At 40.1% G+C, this 20,393-nt stretch overlaps 1 long non-coding RNA gene across 2 annotated transcripts; it reads left to right on the top strand.

Moving 5' to 3' along the window:
- The first annotated feature begins 8,743 nt into the window (after nucleotides 1-8,743).
- Nucleotides 8,744-12,159, top strand: LOC118351827 (uncharacterized). Of its 2 annotated transcripts, none has more exons than XR_004807963.2 (3): nucleotides 8,744-9,334; nucleotides 9,942-10,002; nucleotides 10,670-12,159. It is a non-coding gene; the product is annotated as an uncharacterized LOC118351827 (long non-coding RNA). The 2 variants fall into 2 exon arrangements; XR_007401581.1 differs by having other exon boundaries at nucleotides 10,648-12,159.
- The last annotated feature ends 8,234 nt before the right edge of the window (nucleotides 12,160-20,393 follow it).

Genomic DNA, 20,393 nt, shown 5'->3' with positions numbered 1-20,393 from the left:
GACTCTCTAACCCAACATGCTAATGCCTGTACATCATCCTTTGATTGGTTTAAGGCATACTTAATGCTTCCTGAGCAGGTCTCACCTCATATTTGGGTCAGAGTCCCCTTTTATGTTTCACCCCAATATGGAAAGCTTCCCCTTTCTCTTACTGACATTATCTTGATTTTCCTCCACTCTTTCAGAATGATTTCCCCTTAGGATTATTTTCCCTATCCGTATCCCTTGTAAGAATAATTCATTCTAAGGCAGGAGATCTGACATCCTGATTTTCAGTATTAAGACTAGATTAGGTTTGAGTTCTAGCTTCCCTACTCACTGTGTCACCCTATGCAAGTTATGCAGACTCTCTTAATTCCAGTTTTTTTTTTAATTTATAAGAGAGGGACAGAAGTAGTACCTACTTCACATGGTGTTTGTAATTCATGAGAGAATGCATATGCCATCAGTACATTGTGGGGTCCATAGGAGGCACATACTCCATTTATTCATCAAAATATCTACTGATTATCTGCAATATGCCAGGAACTGCATGCCAACCTTTATAATAATATCTAAGGTTACATGTGTAAATAGCAGAGCTAAGACTGAAGTCAGATCAGTAGACCTCTTAAGCCCTGTGTTTTTTCCTTGGTAATGACCTTGAAAATAAGTATTTTTAGAAAATTCATGATTTCACCAGTATTTGAGTTTCTGGTACACTGTCTTCACCCAAACTCTTCTTTACATCAATGTCTTTTATAGACTCTATAGTACTTCTAAACATACACAAAGTTCAGGCTCAGTAAATATTCAATGAATGAGTGAATTTGGGGAGCAAGCCACTACTGAGTGGATTTAAAAAAAAAAGTCTACAAAGGACTTGAGGATTCTCTTTGCTCATCCCTACCTTCTATCTGATCATCACAATTTCTCCCATTCAATTTTGTCCTTGAGATGGATCTTTTCAATCATTTCTTATAAGTACCCAAATCCTACCCAGTATTCTTACAGCATCTCAGACCATGATGTTCAAACCACACTTCACACGCCATGCATTTAAATATTCAGTGGCTCAGGTTGGTGCCAAGCCTAATTTTCCCAGTGTCCCTTGCTGTTCTCTCCCATTGCTTTTGACAGGAGCCAGGCTCACCACAACACACTTGGTCTGTCAGGGAGGCTGAAGAAGCTGCCCCAGTCCCAAATTTTTGGTGGCTGAGCGGTATTCCTTCGCCTTACATAGCCTTTAATTGAAAACAACACATAGATTCTAACTTGTTTAAAATGTCTCCAAGTCCTGGCATACATTGAATCGAACCCAAGGCCCCAAGACTTATCATCCCCAGAGAAACACAACATTAGAGGGGACAGAGCTTAGGGTAGGGAGACCTATAGGAATGCAGAGGTCTGTAAAATGGCTCCAACACATTCTATGAGGTTTGGCAAAAGCCAGAGCTCTTGTAGCCAGACACGTTCTGCATGAAGTTTAAACTGATTTGACATTGTGGCAGGAGAAGTCCCTGCTCTCAGGATTTATTAATTCATGATTCACTCATCAGGATTGTATTTTGTGTAAGGTGTCCAAGATATCTAATGATTCCTGTTAAAATACTGCTAATGCTTGGCTTTCCTATTTTCTCTCCTCTTCACATTCTCAGTCAAGATCAAACAGCATTTGAATCTGTCTTGATTTGTATTTGGGTCTGGAAGTCAAATCATGTGACAAAATATAAACTTGGCAAGATCTATCCCTCCCCCCCTCACTAGAATTGTGAGTGTAACCACCTATTTTTAGCTATTCAATTGAGTCCTTTAGTTAGGCTCAGATATCATGTGCAGTGAAATTGTCCAAGGCATTATTTTCCTTTTAGAGATTATTCAAGTAGTGCAACAAAGACACCTATTATAAATCTTAGACCCCTACACTCCCAGGAACATATACTGTGTACTGAGGGCTTATCTCAGTGAAAACCCCAATATGCCACCAATGGCCCGAGTGGGAAAATTAGAGTAATTCATGACTTTTCCCTCTCAATAGCTAACTATTCCCAAGACATGCTGATTCCACCTTATTCATGTTGCTTGACTTCATCCACTTCTCCCAAACTCATAGCTGATGCCCGTGTCATTTACTGTTTAGAGTATTGCCATAGCCAGCTGACTAGCTTCCCTGCTTCTCATCGTGTCCTTTTCCATTCCATCTGCCAGCCAGCAGTCCTGTGGATCTGTGTAAAGCATGCATTTTATCATGCCATTCAGTCACTTCAACATTCTTGGTGGTCTTTTCCCCTTCAGAATAATGCCTCAAAAATTAAGCATGATCTATAACATCCAGCACAACCTGGTCCATGTCTTGTACTCAGCATTGCTTTTCACTGTCACCTCTTCAGTCTTTGGGGTTTACCATACTGAACTCTGGACTATACTCAAGACAAGCTGTGTTCTCTTTCATTGCCTTGCCTTTCATTTGATTCTTCTGTCTTGAATGGTTTTATTGACTGATCTTCCACTAGCCTTATTTCTCCTCAGGACCCTGATTATAGCCTCCACTTCTTCCAGTAAAGCTTTCTCCGTCTGTATTATGAGCTCCTCCTCTATGCTTCTGAAATACCTTGGCCTTACTCCTATCATGGCACTTACCATACAGTATTGTAATTACCTGTTTTCTTGTTTAAGCAGCTAAAGATTATAAATTTCCTGAAGGTTGGACCATATCACAGTCACCATTGTATTTCTAATGCCTGAGAAGAAGTTTGAGGGAAAGAATAATTTATTCTGTCTTTTTACTTCCCTTGCTATGTATACCAGATGGATTTCCTTTTTTGAACACATTAAGCTGGATTTCTTTCATGATTCTGCCTTTGTTCTAGATGTTTCCTAGAAATGTCTTTTCCCTCTTTTTTTTTTTTCATGTGAGTTCATCCAGGGCCAAGCACGTCAATTTTTAATGTTTTATTTTACATTATTTATTTTAACCAGATCAGCTAAGCTGACCCTATGCATCAGGTATAGGATGGAAACAACATTGTTGATATGGAATGAAATGTCTTAGAAAAAGTACTGAGGGGGCAGCTCAGGTGGCTCAGCAGTTTAGCGCTGCCTTCAGCCCAGGGCGTGACCCTGGAGACCCGGGTTTGAGTCCCACATTAGGCTCCCTGCATGGAGCCTGCTTCCCCCTCTGCCTGTGTCTCTGCCTCTCTCTCTCTGTGTCTCTCTGAATAAATAAATAAATAAAATCTAAAAAAAAAAGTACTGAGACGGGAATCAGGAGCCCACAGCTGTATTGATGACATCTTATATCATGTAAGGCAAATGAGTCCCTTCTCTGGACCTCACCATCCTCATCTTAGCATGAGAAGGAATCAGATTAGATGACCTTGAAGAGATCTTTCATTGACAATCCTATAAATTATGATGTTTGAGATAAGAAAAGGAAAGAACCTTTGGGGAAAGATCTGTCTATGCTAAATAGGCCAAATCAACAAGCCAAATGTCTAAATAAAATAAGTCAGTAAATCCTTGGTTGATCATGGCTCTGCCACTGTGTGTGCTGTGATTGGCTTAATCTCAACATTGACTGCAGTGGTCTCTGAGTTCACCTGGACTCGGTGCAGGCATTATTTTCAGGCAAAATTAGACATGATTTCTAGTGCTACCTCTATCACTTACTTGCGATGTGACTTTGATCAGGTTCCTTCTTTCTAAGCTTTGGCTTCTTCCTCTATAAATTGGGTATCAAGAGTATGTATTTATTATGGTTGATGATGAGAGCATTGGGATTTGAGATAGTGCCCATAAAGCACGAAGAGTTTGCACAGTAGCCACTTATGGTGGTGGTGGTGGTGGTGGTGGTGGTGGTGACGATGATTTTGTAACTTGATATAAATAGATTGCCACAGTGGTTAAACTAAGAGAATTAGAAGAGGAGAATCTTAGGATAGTTACTTCCGTATGGTGAGTTTTAAAAAATCGTTGGTTGAAATGGCACACTGCACCCAGCAGGAACTCAATAAGTGTTTGCTCACTAAATAGAAAGGAGAATTTCCTTTTTGTGTGGATAATGAGAAAACAGACCTGAGGTTTAACTCTGGCTATCTAAAGGATGTGGAAGTGATGCTTTCCTGTTAAAGATGCTTTGATTTCTTAGTGTAATAAGGGTCCATGGAGCCATTTTTAGTTAGTCCTTCAGGGCATATTTTAAAGCCAAGAATTCACCCTACAAAATAGCTCTTTCTCAGGCTTTGTTTTTCAAGCACAGATAAAACCAAGTCTCTTTAATTTTCAGCATTTATATCCTTTCCAACTAATGTTAAAATAATGATAGAATTATTGCAAAAGGCTATTTGTTACCTAAAGCTATATATTGACTCAGTAAAGTGACATGCATTTCTAAGCCTTGAAGAACTTCTTTTGAGTCCATCTTTTTTGGGGAAAGGCACAAAAGCTCATTTTTCTCTTTAAGGGTGGGGAAAATGCTGTGTTTGCATGTACAGGGGGAAATAATACCTCTGATAGTCATAATGATCTTGTAGAACCTTATATATATCCTCATTCCTTCCTTTCTCCAACTCTGGAAAAGTTATATATTCATCTTTCTGAAGTACTTACTATGTGCTAGGCATGCATGGGGAGCTTTCCATTTAGTGTCTCTAATTCTACAAGATAAATATTCTTCATCTTATTTTTAATATGAAGAAGCAAGTGCTTTTGGAGAGTAGTGTGGATAGGTGATTTAATTTGGGGTCTGTCCATTCCTAAAATCCATCCCTTTTCACTCCACCAGATTGATCCTTATGTGAGAGTTGGGCATTAGTTATCAGCTCCACCTAGAGTGATGAGAAGAAGCATTGAGGAGGTACAGGGCACAAGGTGCATGATGAGGGAGGGGCTCTCGTGGGACCACCTTTCAGGTGTATGGCATTCTCATTCAGAACACGGATGCCTTCTGCTTATGGTTGGGGTAAATTGCCTCAAATCCTTCAGTGAAAGGAAACACAAAGTCGACAGACTGTTGGGCATGAGGAATTGGGGATTATTTAATGTTGGTTTGGTCATAACAGAGTGTCACCCCAGAACAGATTGATGGTCCATACAGAGGCCTTTTGTTTGGCATCACATTATGTGCTTAACGAACATGTTAGAGGATATGATCTGAAATGTGGCCCCAGTGGTGCATTTCAGGGCTTTAGGCTTGGTGGGTGGAGTTCAGGACGACATAACTTTCACTGAATACTCATTGTTGATCTCTTACTATATGCCAGGCAGTGTGTTGTGTCCTGGGTGTAACCCAGGCTTTTTAAACCTGATTGCTATTACAAGTAACTTCCTGTGGGAAAAAAAAAAAAAAAAAGTTTAGGTTTTTCACTCCAAGAGTGAAAACCTAAACATTTTATTGAGTTAGAAAAGGATCTAGGCATCAAATTATCAAATTGGGTGATTCTAGTGTGCACTCTGGGTTGAAAGACTAGTCCAGAGGTAAATAGAGTAAGAAGTAATGACAAGTAGGGAAGTATGTAGAGAGTAAGCAGAGTTCCCAGATATTAGTCAGCTGTGTGTCCTGCTTACGGTATTATATATATATATCCTCATGCCAGTTGTACTGTCACATAACAGATTTCTTTAAATCTCTCATTCAGAGGTACCTGGGTAGCTCAGTGGTTGAGTATCTGACTTTGGCTCAGGGCATGATCCCAGGATCCTGGGATCGAGTCCCATGTCAGGCTCCCTGTGGGGAACCTGCTTCTGCCTCTGCCTATGTCTCTATGTCTCTCATGAATAAATAAATAAAATCTTAAAAAAAACCTCTCATTAAAAAATAATGTATTTAAATGGGGAAATTTACATACTTACCATAATCTAAAAACCAGTATGACTTGCCATTAATGGGAGCTGAAACCTAACAATAAAATAAAGATGAAGCAAACAATATGTATAGGTCCTATGTGACATTTTGAGAAATATTGGTACAAGGGCAAGAAAGTGGGCTTTGCAGGATAGGACCTGGATTAAGGTTCTGGTTCCATTGACCTAGCCTCCCTCAACATAATTTTTCCTTATGTGTAAAAGAGTCCATAATACTTGGCATGCCGTGTTTTTATGCTTGTGAGTTAATTCTGTGAGAGGGTATCTAGCTCAGTATTGGGTGCATAGATAGATGCTCATGAAATTGTAGTCTGTCATACGCTGGCCTTTCTTTTTAACAACTTATGACTAGAGGTGCATATAATGTACTCGGGGGCCAACTTTCTAAAGGTTGGGGAGTGCTGTCAAGTCAAAGTGGGATCTGACCCAAGTCTTAAAAAGTGAGTAAAGGCGCTCCAGGGTGATTGGTTTGAAGGGTATGATGCAACCAGGAGATATCATGACTTCACTGAAAACCAAGTTGGGGATTGCCAACAGTTATTTCTCAATGTTTTATATTTATATTTAAAGGAACTAAGTGTGCTCTGGCAAGTGTCTGTTCCTTTGTGGCACAGTCTTTCGACATACCTCTCACCTGTTTCCATTCGTGGGACAGAGGGCTCCACTGAGGCAGCTCTTTCCAGTAATAGAGGGATTTCAGGTAAATTTGGCTTCAGCAAAGATGAGCCTGGTTATTCCTTTTTCCATTACTCTGACTATTCCTGCTTGTGTTGGACATCGTCCTCTCTGAGAATCCTCAGGCATCTGATGGCTCATATATAAACGCTCCTCCGCATCCAGCACTGCGTCTGACAGATTGCTTGAGAAATAAATGCTGAGTGACTTGCAGTGATAAACTTGGATAGAGAAATGTGTAACTCTAAAATTTTTGCCAGTCTCCAGGAACCATGTCTATTGCCTCATGCATTTCAAATTAAATACTTTAGGGTGGTGATTTTATCAGTAATATGAAAGTTGACTGACTGATTGGTTCACTTTGATTCTTTCCTTTATTTATTCAAAAATTTTAGCCAGCACCTACTGTTTGGTAGAAATTTCTGCTGACCTCAAGAAGCCGAGAGTCTTGTGGGAGATACAGACAAGTACAAACTGTAACAAAAGCCAAAACACAAAATGAGAAATAATGACAGCAAAAATGTTGAGCAGGGCCCTGAGAAAAGTGTGCATAGAATGCTGTGGGCATTTGGGGAGTGAGCAGAAAACTGATCTCAAATCCAGTTTCATTCTGCAGTCAGTGAATCCTTGGCATTTATTCAGAGAAGCCATCTTTTTCCTTTCTGTGCATTCATCCTACCATGACATGATTACCGGGATAATGACACGCAAGCTCCGTGAGGGCAGTTTTGGTGGCTGCTGTGTTCATCACTGAATCCTCGGTGCTTTGCTTGGCCTAGGACTTGGCTCACAGGAGGTGTAGAATGCATGTTTGTTTAATGGCTTTGTGGATGAACCCAAACTGGCTGCAAATGCAACAAAGAGCTATAATATGGGTCTGAAAAGGATATAATGTTGGTGAAATATTTAGTATCCTGGAGCACATTCTAGCTTCTGGAAAAGAGATTTCCTTTCCAGTTTAAATGTCCTGAATTGTATGGAGCCTCATTGCCACCTTTCATAAGTAAAGAGATTCCTGGATCATAAGCACAATTCCAAATGTAGAGACATTCCCGGCAACTGAAGGAACGCCCATGGAAGTCAGAGAGGCTTTCTCCAAATGGACCAGATTTATAGGGTGAGAAGAGATATGTGAATCTAGGCCAGAGGCCAGGGTTCCTCATTTATTCCATCGTTGGAAGTGAGGGCTTCAACGAGATATAAAAACAACTGGCTTCTGCATACCTGCCCTTGCAGGACATTCAGTCTGGAAAACTTCATACACAGCCCTCTGTCTACACTGTCCTAGAGTATGGCTCCTTTCAGCATAGGTCAGTCTCTTGCTGTCCTAGAAGGAGCACTGACAATGCAAGAGTGGCTCCATAGTCCCAGCACTACTTACTTTCTAGCTGTGTGGTCCAGGTTTCCTTGGCTGTAAAATGAGGAGTGGGGCCTTCTGATGCTCCACACAGTTGTGCTGAGTGCTCAGAGTCTGGAACCCAAATCCTCTGCATGGAGCTCAGCCCTTCTACTAATTGGCTGTGTGACTTCTCAGCAAACAAATTCACTCTGTACCGTTAGAGGAGGGACTCCTCCTCCTGCCAGAAACCTGGTCTCACTTTGGCCGCTGAGATCCATCCAGAACGTGAACTTGCCACTAGTTTGCGGGCTGTCGCACCCTGTCCTGCAGTGTGTGGTTCATAGCAGAACCTCAGTACATGTTTGTCAGTGAAGGAGGCGAGCTTCATCTCTTCCAGGCGCTGAAGTCAGCTTTGGTGCCTGCCTGTCCACGGGTGTCCTCTAGATGGCAGGCTCAGCTCAGGTTTGGACAGGAGTCAGCGCCTCTGTCAGGGCGATGTCCTGGTGTGGAGTGGCTTATTGGAAATCCAGTGTCATCGGTGCACAAGGGATCCTCAGAATGGCTGCAAAGCTTCTGGAAGTGCCAGCCAGCCAGGGTGAATCTCTCTGTTCTTTGCCAGGGAGATGATGGGTGTGGGTTTGTGAGCTTTCTTCTCCCACCAGCAAATTTTTGGAACAAGGTGGGGAAAGAACTAAACTTTCTTTACAGGTGTTGCTGGGTGACCTCACATGTATTTTCTCATCTGGTTCTGACAACGACCTTATACAATAAGTAGCGTTACGATTTCCTTGCTAGAAATGATGGAGCAGAGAATTTGAGGCCTTAGTGCGTCTCACCAAAGGCAAGCAGCTCTTTTGGAAGTGCAGCCTTGCTAAATCATGTCACTCCCCTGTCTCGGTCACTTTCACCTGTGCTGTCTTAGAGAAAAGGTAGAAAATCAAGGGTGCGGGAAATAGAAACGCGGTAACTAATTTAATTGAGCATTTGGATGTACGATAAGACAGTAAGAGTCACCAGCTCCAGGAGGTAGCATCTGCTGTAGCCGGAGGTGAGCTAGGTCTGAGGTCTTGGCAAGGCAGGGTATTGTGCATCTGGAATTCTATCACAGCTTCCGGGGAACCTCATTTGAATATCTTTTTTTTTTTTTAAAGATTTTATTCATTTATGCATGAGAGATAGAGAGAGAGAGGCGCAGAGACACAGGCAGAGGGAGCAGCAGGCTCCATGCAGGGAGCCTGATGTGAGACTTGATCCCGGGTCTCCAGGATCCCACCTTGGGCCAAAGGCGGCACTAAACCGCTGAGCCACCGGGGCTGCCCAGGGGAGCCCCATTTGAAGGGTGCAGTCCGCTGCAGAAGTTCTAAATGCTTGCAGCTTGGGGAACTCCTGTCTGAAATAAGCTCTGTTTTCTTCAAAAACAGATTTTTAATTTTCTCTCCCTCTCACGGTTTGGAGTTGGCTGACACTTTTAGGAGAAAGGTGAGTGGGAAAATGTATTATTCATTTATTTAACAGGGATCGATTGAGCTCCTGTTAAGGGTTGGACCATGTTCTTCTGTCAAGCATAGTCTGTGCAGAGTTGAAGCTTATGGAAGCCCTGTCTTACTGAAAGACGTTAAGACACATGCAAAAATAATTAGAATTTAAGGTAGAAATCGCCAAGGGCTTTGAAGGTGTGTCTGAGTTTGGGAGGAATCACATATTGTCATTTAGGGGACTCCGGGAAGGCTTGATGGAGGAGGTGATATTTGAACTGGACCTTGGAGGTGATAGAGGATAAAGGTATGATTACCAGGAGAAGAAGTAGTGGCATTTAAAAGCCAAGAAAGGTTAAAAACCAGTATTTTTGCTGGGGAACTGTGATGCCTGCAGCACCCTTGTGTAGAGAAACAGAAGAGCAGTCAGAGAAGACACTGGCCTTGTGTTGGAGAGGTGGTATATGGCACATTGATCTCCCATTATGATTATGTTTCTGTTTTCTGTGAAGTTTATACAGTTGATGTTGTGTCATTAGGTGCATGTAAATTTAGAATGATTCTATCTGACAAATTGACTTTGCATCATAAGTATGTCTCTTTATCTCTAGTAACACTCCATAGCCTGGATGATACTGAATGAGATTGTATTAGCTACCCCGAGTTCTTTTGGTGAGTTTTTGCCTGGTTCGTCTTTTTAACCCCTTTGAGTTTTAATATTTCTGTGTCCTTATATTTAAGGTATATCACACATAAACAATGCACAGGTTTTTTTCCCTAGTCAGGCAGTGTGGATCTTTCAATTTGAGAATTTAGTCCATTAGCATTAAATATAGTTAGTGATATACTTGCGCTTTTAAATGATTTTCTTATTTATTTTCTATTTGATCCACTTGTTTCATGTTAAATCTTTCTTTTTTTGCAGTATTTAAGAATATGCAAGTATTTCTAGATCCCGTTTCCCCTCTTAATTTTGCTTCTCCTCTTTTATTAGGATTTTAGTTACACTTCAAGTAGTTATTCTAAAGATTACAAGATCAGTTATAGATTTATTAAATTTAACAAACTGATATATGTATTTAACATAAACTAATATTTTTACTATATTCCAATAATACTGATACTTTGAGCACTTTAATTTGCACTCTATTGCCAATTTTGGATATTTTTATATTCATTGCAATTTTATATGTATTTTAAGTCCATACAATTTTAATTTTTTGTATAGTCTATATTCATTTAGTCTTACCAACATATTTGCCATTTTTTATTCTTCGTCTTCTTCTTCTTCTTTTCTTTTTTTTTTTTTTTTTTAAGATTTTATTTATTTATTTGACAGAGAGAGAGAGAGAGCACAAGCAAGGAGCAGCAGGCAGAGGGAGAAGCAGACTCCTGGCTAAGCAGGGAGACTGATGTGGGGCTCGATCCAAGGGTCATGACCTGAGCCTAAGGCAGACGCTTAACCAACTGAGCCACCCAGGCACCTCTTCTATTAGTCTTCATTTCTGCCTCCATTTCTGTGTTTGCATCTGGGATCTTTTTCATTCTGCCTGAAAATTTCTAAGTTTTCTCTGCATAAGGATACAAATTATTTCTTTTTGCTTGTCTGGAAATGTCTTTTTGGTACCTTTACTTTGAGGATTATTTTCTCTGAGTCTAGAGTTCTGCATTTCTGTCAATTGCTTGTTTTCCAGTCCTTTACAGGCTTTCTTCCCTTGTCTTCCAGCTCCTGTTGTTTGTGTTGCGAAGTCATCTTTACCTATTACTGTTTCTCATTTGAAGTTAATGTATTTTTTTTTTCTGTTTTAATTTTTTCTTGTTGCTCATTTTGTTTGCAGTTGTTTGTCTATGATATTCTTAGGTAGGATTTTTCCTTTGTATTTATTCCTCCTTGAGTTTGCTTAATCCTTGTTTGTTTGTTTTGGAAAATTGTCACCCATTTTTTTTTCTATTTAAATAATTTTTCTGTCTTTTCATTTTCTGGGACTTTAGTTACATAATATATTAGAACGTTATGCCTTATTCATGTGGTATACATAAATACATGAAATATATGTAGGTATATGGCCTATTTATTGATTGATCTATCTTATCTTACCCTCTTTCTATATTTTCCTTATTTTTTAATTTCCTTGCTTCAGCCTGTATATTTTCTGTTGATGTATCTTCCATTTGACTGATCTTTCCTTCTGCTGTGCCTAATTTGCTCCTGAGCCCACCTGTTGAGTTCTTAAGTTCAGTTACTGAATTTTTCAGTTTTAATATTTCTATTTGAATTGTTATTGGTGAAATTTTCTATTTTGTTATCCATTTTATATTACATATTAATTATAGTTAAAACCAAGATTTGGTTCATGTGGCAAGCAGAACTGTGAGATGGGCCCCAAATTCCACCCCTCTCTGACCCATGTACATTGCATGTATAATCCTCTCCCTCTTGAATGTGTAAATTTGGTGGGATATCACTCCCTGATTAGGAATAATCAAGTTACACTGTATAATAAATGTGATGAGATAATCATTTCTATGATAAGACTTCTTCATAGCAGACTAAAGAGAGACTCTCCTGCTGGCTTTAAAGAAGTAAGCTGCCAGTTTGTGAGATGATCACATGGCAAGGACCTGAACGGGGCTCTAGAGCTGAGCAGCCAAGAAAATGGAGCCTTCAATTCTTCCAAAAATCTGAGCTTGGAAGAGGATCCTAAACACCAGATAAGGATGCAGCCTCACTGTCTTCAACCTTGTGAGACTCTCAGCAGAGAACCCAGTAATGCTATGCATGGATCAGACCTTTAGAAACTGTGAGATAATAAATGAATGTTGTTTGAACTCTCTGGGTGTGTGATGGTTTGTTATGCACTATTAGAAAATGGTCATTGATGGATCTATTTCTTTATCTTTTTATATTTGTCTTGTTTTTGTTGTGTTTGTTATTTTTTATGTTGAAGGCCTGGCATCGTATGTGAAATTTGTAGAGGCTCTGGCAGATGCTCTCTTTCTCTGGGAATGGTCTATCCTGTTCTCTAATTGGTATCTAGGATAGTGGTAAATCCTGGATTTATGATAATTCATTCATGAGTGGGTCTCATTCACTCTTGGCTGCAACATTCATACAGCTATATTTGGAATTGTATTTGCCCCCACTCCTGAGGTGTAACCCTCTAGTGATCATAAGCTGCCAGGTGGGGTATTCACCAGGGCTTTTCTTGGAAGTAGATACTGAACTTTAGTTTTGGGACCCTCAATATTTTGCTGTTAGGGACTGAATATTTGTGCTTCCCTAAAATACACATGTTGAAACCTAATCCCCAAATGTGATGTATTTGGAAATGGGGGCTTTGGGAAGTAATTAGGTCATAAGAGTGGGGCCCTAATGAATGGGATTAGTGCCCATATAAGAAGAGACAACAGGGAAATGATCTCATTTTTCATGGTGTAAGGGTACAGCAAAAAGGCATCTGCCTACAAATCAGGAAGAGGGCCCTCACCACAAACCAAACTGGCTGGCACCTTAGATTTCTAGTCTTCAGAATCATGAAGAATCAATTTCTGTTGTTTAAGCTCCTGCCCCCTCCCCCAGCCTCAGTCTATGGCATTTTAAAAATAGCCCAAACTAAGACATTTGGTATTGGCAAAAACTCTGCTTTGCAAAGGCTTATTTATTTGTATTCTTAGTAGCTTCTTGCCTGCTTAAGCAATTTATGTTTTTCTGCCATGTTCTTCATTTCTTTTTGATTCCTCCCTAGTGGATTATACCATCCATATTTCTATTAATAGTCTGTTCAAGGCAATGTAGACTTTTTTTTTTATCTGTGATGCTCCCTAAATTATTCCAGTTTCTGCCCATTGCCCATTTCCAAAGCCACATTCGTATTTTTAAGTATTTGTTACAGTGCACTTCCAGGTACCAAAAATTGAACTAGTTGGAGTTTTAGCCAGAGCTAGTAGAAAATAAATATTAAGAGATGTAATGCAATGAATTGACTTACATGATTGTAGAGGCTGGTTAGGCTATTCCAAAATCCATAGGGCAGGCCACCTGGGAAGGGCAGACTGGAACTTATGGATAGGGACTGAAGCTTCTGTCCATAAGTAGAATTCTTCCTTCTCACAAGGAAGTGTTAGCATTGCTTTTCTTTCAGCTGATTGAATCAGGCCCACCCAGATTATCTAGGAAAATTTACCTTAAAGTCAGCTGCTTATGGACTTTAGTCTTGTCTAGAAAATACTTCTCCAGCAACACCTAGATTAGTGTTTTCCTAAATAACTGAAGGCTGTAGGCTACCATCATAATTGGACATGAACTTGGGCTGCCTTTGCAAATATTTGTCTTATTTTCTCTGCTTGATCAAATGTCTTCAACTCTTTAAGTGTTATCTCTTCTTTTTCTACTACCTCCACTCTCCTTCGTATAAAAGTAACTTCTTTCTTTTTTTGGTGTGCCTGTGGCATTCTGTACTATTCTCTTGTAGTGTTTACTATGTTTTCTTATAGTAAGGGTCTACATTTATTTACCCATTCACTGAGCTCTGAAAGGCAGAGACCAGGACATGGTATTCCATGTCTGATACTGAGCAAATGCTCCATAAATATTATTTAAATGTTTATTGATCTGTACCAAAGTAGAAGGTATGTGTCTGTTTATTTTAAAACCTTAATCGAAGGAAGCTGACTCTCCTGTGAAGGCCCATTTGAGTGGGCCACTTAATTATGCAAATATATAGTGGGAGAAACATAACCACTGTGTTGAGATAATGTATAGCAGAAGCATATAACTTTTTTTATAATAAATTTATTTTTTATTAGTGTTCAATTTGCCAACATACAGAATAACACCCAGTGCTCATCCCGTCAAGTGCCCCACTCAGTGCCCATCACCCTTTCACCCCCAACCCCTGCCCTCCTTCCCTTCCACCACCCCTAGTTCGTTTCTCAGAGTTAGGAGTCTTTATGTTCTGTATCCCTTTCTGATATTTCCCACACACTTCTTCTCCCTTCCCTTATATTCCCTTTCACTATTAATTATATTCCCCAAATGAATGAGAACATAACTTTATTAAGAGTGCCGCCGTCTAGATCAATGGTATGCAAAGTTGATCTCTGCAGAGAGGGAGGTGGATAAAATTGTGTGAGGATTCCATGGCTTTTTAAAAGTGAAGGGACAACAAGCTATCCATTCTACCTGCCATTTTAATTAAGAGAGAATTAATTGATATGAAGCTGGCTGGATTTGCTGAATATCTAGTTGCAGGGGGAAAGTCAATGATATTCTCCAAACAAAATTCTCCTTATGGTTGGGAAGACTTAGGCTGATGGCCTGGATGGAAATCACCTTGGAGGTGAACTGGTTGTCTCCCACTGTGAGTGACATCAGAATCTCTTCCAGATTCAGCCACCCTGATCCAGTGCTGTGTTCTGGGGAACAGCAGCTGAACATGGTGATGAAACTGAACACTGGTCTCAGCCCGGAATCCCTTTGGCTAATATTGCCCCTGAAGGAGTGAGATCATTTTCCTTTGAAGAATAGTAGTGCTGTGAGTAAGGAGCTTGGCTAATGAGGGAGTATTGATGTGGAGACCAGTATTCCTTTATAACAACTGAGAATGATAAGAGATCTTCCCAGTAGCAGCAGGTTGGAATTTGGTACCTTGCCTACTCTGACGTAATATATATTTAATCATTTCACTGAGGTGTAACCAGTTTACAATGCACATATTTAAAGTATAAAATGTGATGTGTTTAGACATATGCATATGCACCTGCATAACCATCATACTCTCCATTACTTTGAAAAGTTTCCTGTGTCCCTTTTTCTTTGTGGTAAGAACACTTAACATTAGATCTACCCCCTTAACAAATTTTTCATTGCACAACGCAGTACTGTTGACTGTAGACACTAGTCTGTAGAGCACATTTCCAGAACTAATTTTGAAGGAATGATCCTTTTCAACAATGTATGCCTTGTGTTTTGGTGCAGTTTCATGGAAGCAGTCACTTCTAAGAGAAGTGACTTCCTACTCATCTGTTTAGTGAGGGATCAAGCATCCATAATTCCACCTGAGATTGGGAGAAGTTGTCATGTCACTCTCAGGATGGCTTGTGAATGGAGAAGCGTATGATCACATATGCTTTTTCCCTGCTGCAAGATTTAACAGGGAAAAACATAGACTTCAGAGTCAGAAAGACCAGTATCAGGAATTGGATTCAAACACTTAGTACCTGCATAAAGGTGAGCAGTGAATTTAACCTCTTTGAGCATGTTTCTGTTTTTCTCACAAGTAGATGTTTGTGCTTATTTCAGAAGATGACTTTTTGTAAGACAACACATGTCCCTTAATTCCCACCTAGACTTGTCCCTACTTTTGCCATATGTAGTTATCATATGGAAACCATTCATAGACCACTATTTTTCAAATCCTGCCCTACATAAAGGCTGAACACTAGATACAATAAAAGATGATTGCTGCCAGTATGCATAGGAATCTATTCTCTATCCAGAATTGAGTGTGAGAACATCATTATTATACATCTTCTGCAAAGTCCTGTTTCCCCTCTACAGCCTAGCTCGTTCTTATCTGTCAAATGGAGATAGTACTTGGTATCAAAATAGCATCAAAATTCAGAAGGAAACAAAACAGAAGTTGAAGAGAAAGTGCTATCAAAGGAAGTGAAAATACAGGAGCCTCTAGATTGTTCAGGATTGTGGTTTTAAGGTACTAGAAGATCTATTTTTACACTTCGCCTTTTTATTTATTTAATATGGGAAGGGTTGGTGGGAATTTGCTACACAGAAGTCTTTTTGAATGGTACTGAATTCACTATGGAGCTTTGCTTTAAATTTATATCCTGTGGTCCTTATGATTCATTTTGCCTGTTTCTATAATGTAAGCTTCTTAAAGGCAGGGGCTGGTGTTTATCTTGTTGATTGTTGATCCCCATTCAATTCACTCACTCATTCACTAATTCAAAAATAGTTTTGTAATCCTGGTATTTTATAGATGTGTTCTTCATGTAAGGAGAAGATGTAAAAATATCCTCCCTTAACATGGAGAGCAGATAAAGATCATTATTTTCAGATGAGACTTCCTAACAAATAGGGTGTTATAGATGATTTGGGGAATACTCTTCTTTAGATAAAATGGTAGGGAAAGAATCAGCATTTCAAAGAACTATGAAAAAATATAAAAGGGAACATGAAACATAAAATTCTGAGATAGGGAGAAGCTTGTCAAATTCTAATGATTTATAGAAACCAGGGTGTCAGGAGGATGAGGAGTGATGATCTGGAGTCTGGCACTTACTCGATAGATACTTAATTTATTATTAGTCTGTATGTCCTTCTGAGGTTTAGTTCTGTAAGTGTCATTCCTTCTCATTGGCATAGTCTTGAAACTCTTTAATCCCTCCTACCTCATCTATCAGGTACTCAATCCTGTTGTGTTTCTATAAACTTTGTAGTTCTTACTCTTACCCATATTGATTCTTGCCCCCATTGCTACTGATTCCCCAATGTGAATCTTTTGAGCTCTTATTCTGCACTATAGCAATAGCCTCCTTTAGTCTATATTAGTATCACCTCCTCAGTATCCTGGTCTGTCTTTCCTCCATTAGCAGCAACTGTGTGGTGTAATGAGATTGGCCACGTTACATCTCTAACAATGATCCCGTTTGTGCTAATGCTCTATATCTTGATATCTTCACATTGTGATGGTTGAGAGAAGGATGTGTAACTAGGATAGCGATGGGCTTTCCTATGGTTCAATTGACAGGTCCGTGCATGGTAATATAACTCAAGTTGGTTTTCCCAATGTGAAATCCTGGATTCACTGGTTGGGTGAAGAGAAGCTCTCTCTTCTCTTGGATTTGTTATTAGTGCATGAGGCCTAATATTGCTGTGACTATTTGGCTGTAATGTTGGAAGCCAGCCTAAAGAATAAGCTGAGAGATGAGACAGGACAGCCTAGGATATTGCAGAGAAGAGGACTAATAGATCTTGATAACTTTGCTTAAGCCCCCATCTCTGGACCTCAGTTCTGTTAACTGGCCAATTGCTTGTATCACTTGAGGCATTCTGAATTAGATTTCTTTTTCTATGTGCAACTTCAGTATCTGAGTGGGCTATCTACCACATGCTAATGTCTGTCAAAATAATTATAATAAAAACAATAGCTAATATTTATTGAGGTCTTACTATGTTCTCAGCACTGTTCTAGTAGTTTAAATGTATTACCTATTTATTGCTCACAACCACCTTAAAAGTTACATATTATCATTAAGGCCATTTTACAGATTAAATAATTTGACCTAGGCTGCCTGGTTAATATGGAATAGCAGATATATTACTTATACATGGATGCATAACAAATTAGCCCCAAATTTAGCAGCTTAAAACAACAAACATTAACAATCTCACCTCTTCTGTGGGTGAGGAATCTGGGTACAGCACAGCTGGGGCCTCGGTTTAAGATCTCTGATAGGTTGCAGCCTTGTTGTTGACCAGGCTGCAGTCTCATCTGAAGGCTTGACTGTAGCACTGAGGAATTCACTCTAAGATAATTTATACAGTTGTTAGCAGGCCTCTGTCTCTTGTCATGTGAGCCTCTTCACAGGGTGGCTTCATCACATAAGAGGTGGTTTCCACCAGGGCTATGAGATCTGAAAGACTGTAAGTGAGATCAAGAGCAATGTGAAGGGTGCATGGGTACCTGCATGAGAGGGAGAAGGGAAGAGAGATACAGGCAGACAAAGATGGAAGTCAGAGTTGTTTTTCATAAGCTAATCTCAGAGGTGACATCATATCACCTTTGCTGCATTCTGTTTGCTGGAAGTGAGTCCAGCACCTCCAAGGGGAGAGCAAAGACATGCATTCCAGCAGGTGGGGCTCACTGAAGGCTGCCTACCACAGCCAGTGCCTACTACCATGTAATCAAGGATGCACACTCTACTAGCCAGTTCTTATACTTCATGGACTTTCTCATGTCCTGCCTTTTCAGAGTCACTTCTCTCTCAGAATTCCTTCATGTGTTCACAATAGACTCTACCTATACCACACATCCCAGTTTATCTCCCATGAGTCTACTCAGAGTGTGTCTCAACTGTCACAAAACCTAATTCAGGGATCCTTGGGTGGCTCAGTGGTTTAGCGCCTGCATTTGGCCCAGGGTGCGATCCTGGAGTCCCGGGATCGAGTCCTGTGTCAGGCTCCTGGCATGGAGCCTGCTTCTCCCTCCTCCTGTGTCTCTGCCTCTCTGTCTCTCTGTCTCTCTCTCTCTATCATAAATAAATAAATAAATAAATAAATAAATAAATAAATAAATAAATATTTTTTTTAAAAAAAACCTAATTCGTCTCTCCACTGTTAACTGAACTTTTTCAACACATCTCAATGTCTGATAAAAGCTTTATACTCATAGTGAGCAACCTTAACTCTTTGATCATGGAATAGTCCCTGCATTTTCTCACTACCATGTTTTTGCCCCTGCTATCACCTCCTCCCTGAATTCCTTTGGAACTCCTCTCACCCTTATTTGTGAAAGTCTTTTTTATGGGAAAGCTTCCACACACATCCAGTTGCTTCTGGATGATGTCTCAGATTAACCAGCACTGTCTCTGTGGGGGCTAATCTTTGTTACTCTCCTGTGCTGCTTCTTATTCTGTTTTCAGTTCTTTCACAGTTTCCTCTCCTTTGAGCTGCATGACCATTTGCTGATACAGAGCCTGTCTGTGAGAAACAAGGTGGGGAGAGTCGTGACTATAAGAATGCACTTGCTTCATGGGGCTTTGTGAGGATTAAATGAGCCCAGCTCACTGGATCAACTCAATGAAAGCGTGCTCTCTTCATTAATAGTAAAACAAAACAAAAACAGAATCTCATACTGCTCAGGTCTCTAACCTGAAATTTCTCCAGGGACTTTGCTGCTTGGGTTTCCCTGGTTCAGATTTTAGTGCTTTTTAATTAGATCTGCCTCCATGTCTCTGAGCTCCTTTGGGCAGGATTTGTCTCATTTCACTTCCTCCTGGATGTGAAGTCCCCTATGCTACAAATGTATCAGTCAGGGCAGAGAAAGTTATGCTCTAGTAACAAGCAACCTCCAAATTATGATAGCTAAGACAACAAAAATAGGTATTTTTTACATTACATGTCTATTTGGGATCAGCTCCATGGTTGTTCTCACTCCGGAACCTAGGCTAACCAAATAGATATCCCCTAGAATATTGGAAGGAAACTGTGAGAGCAAGAGAACTATATCAGGTCTTGTACCCAAATAGTTAAATGCTATAGTCTAGAAAAGACAAATGTTACTTCTGCTTACATGTATTGGCAAAAGCCATTCATATGGCCTGTTGTGGGTGGAGCTGCCTCCCTCCTAAAGATGTGCGGAAGTCCTAATCCCTGAAACCTATGAATATGATCTTATTTGGAAATAGGGTCTTTGTAGGTGTAATCAAGTTAAGATGAGGTCATACTCATTTAGGGTGGGTCCTAATCCAATATGAATGGTGTTCTTATAGCAGGAAGAGAAAGCAGGCACATGAGGGAAGAATGCCACATGATGATGGAAGCTCAGATTGCAATGCTGCAGCTGCAAGCCAAGGAGCGCCAAGGATTCTTTGCATTCCAAAGACATTCCAATGTCATTCAAACTACCAGAAGCTAGGAAGGACCAGAAAAGATTCTCCCCTAAAGGTTTCTTTAGTGTGGCCCTGCTGACAGCTTGATTTTTTTGGCTGCTAGGTTTCCAGAACTGTGAGACAATGTATTTCTGCTGCTTTTAGCCACCCGGTATGTGATACTTGTTATAGCACCCCTAGGAAACTAACACATGGCCTTAGCCAGGCACAAGGAGGTCAGGACCAAGTTCAGTCCTCAGTGTGCCTGAAAAAAGGAAAGGATGGTATATTAGTAGCACTAATGGCTACAAAAAGAGAACATCATTAAATAAGGTAAATTTCAGCGCAGATTCTCTGGGTTTCATCACGGCATGCAGCAAAATCTTGTCAAATAGCTACCTGGGAATTCTCTCTTCTCTTTCAGCATCTTCCCCAGCAACTACCCTTTCCTT

Source organism: Canis lupus, chromosome 13, assembly GCF_003254725.2.
Source record: "Canis lupus dingo isolate Sandy chromosome 13, ASM325472v2, whole genome shotgun sequence".
NCBI classification, from domain to species: Eukaryota; Metazoa; Chordata; class Mammalia; order Carnivora; family Canidae; genus Canis; species Canis lupus.
The sequence above is the reverse complement of the archived record's forward strand: the minus strand, read 5'-3'. Positions and strand labels throughout refer to the sequence as shown.